Source organism: Sinocyclocheilus anshuiensis, unplaced genomic scaffold, assembly GCF_001515605.1.
Source record: "Sinocyclocheilus anshuiensis isolate Anshui unplaced genomic scaffold, SAMN03320099.WGS_v1.1 scaffold188, whole genome shotgun sequence".
Taxonomy (NCBI): Eukaryota; Metazoa; Chordata; class Actinopteri; order Cypriniformes; family Cyprinidae; genus Sinocyclocheilus; species Sinocyclocheilus anshuiensis.
The window spans coordinates 1,629,205-1,630,779 of NW_015555768.1; positions in this window are offsets into that span (position 1 = coordinate 1,629,205).

Below are 1,575 nucleotides of genomic sequence, written 5' to 3' on the forward strand. Positions count from 1 at the left end.
TCAATGATACTATATCTATCTATCTATCTATCTATCTATCTATCTATCTATCTATCTATCTATATATAAAACATTCTCTCTCTTTCTCTAGTATCTCAATGATACTAAAATAACACTGGTTGAATTTCCTGACTCGAACATAAAACACCTCAGATTACTGGACTAAAATGGATAGCAAATGCCAGTTCAGGTTGACTTTAAAATAACAGGTTATATATATATATATATATATATATATATAGTCTAACTGCTATAATAATACACATTTAGCCCATTTTTAGATGGTATATTTTTGGTTCAAATTCAGATTTCATGTTTAAACACCATCCCCTTCTACTTTTATTCTACTGTCTCTCTTTAACAGATACTCTTGTTTAAGTGCTTTTCACTTTTACCACACACCCGTCTGTGGCGAAGCCCCATGTGAAAACTGATGCCTACATCCTTGTAATTTGCAGAAGTCACCATAAAAAGCGAGCAGCATGCATGACAATAGCTCTCTCTCATTTAACTGCTGGGCACTCGGGCCCCCTGACAGGGCCTGCTTTTCACCCCGAACCCGTTCGGCTTTTCTCCTCTCTCTTACACTACACATCTGGCCTCTATAAGCCACTGCAGCTGTTAGTCAAATTACGTGTGCACTTTGGAGGGTCCCAACCACAGAAGGCTCCCCTCCCCGAGAGGCTGGGAAGGAACTGGCTGGATTCTGATGAGGAGGGATCTTATTAAAGTGCCAGCAGTAGTCCTTCGTTTGCCCCTGTCGCAGTAAAGCAGATTATTTTACCCTTTTCATCTGGCGCTGCACACTCACTAGAAAGTTATTTCCTTTTGCCATATGTGTAAACAGAAGACAACCTGCCACAGATAATTAAAGAGAGACTTTTACAGTGGAAATTAGATTTTTACATTGACTGAAATAAAAATGAACAGTGTTTGTCTGTGTAGAAATGAGTGGTGTTGTTGTTGTTATTAATTGTTAGAAGGTTGCTAATGTGTTGCAAAGTGGTTGCGAATGGGTCAAAAAAGGCAACTTCCATGTTACATTCTGGTTTTTGATATGATTTTGTTCATATTTTATCCTCCACCAAATGAAAATCTTCAGTCTGATCACCTAGAAAACTAAAAACACACCTCTCCTTAAAAAGACAAATGAATTTTTAGCACAAATGTTGCAAGTTACGCTTTTAAATTACATACTTAAGAGTTTGGGGTTTGTTAGCTTATAATAATAATGTGTAAGATATGCAGCAGTGTTATTTTAGTATCATTAATATGCTATATTTTTTGTTAAATTAGATTTTATTATTATTTGTTAAATTAGATTTTAAATATATTTTTTGTTGAATTAGATTTTATTTTTATATTTCCTGTTTTTAATTAAATTTTAGATAAAGTTTTAGTAATTTTGTTGTGTACTTTTGTTATTTTTATTATTATTATTTTTTTAAATATGGTTTTCATTCATTTTTTTATTTATTAGTTTTATTTCTTTTAGTACTTGAAGTTAAACTAAATGAAAATAAGAAATGTTACCTTGTGAACTAGCTAAAATAAAATAAATAGTAAACATTTTTT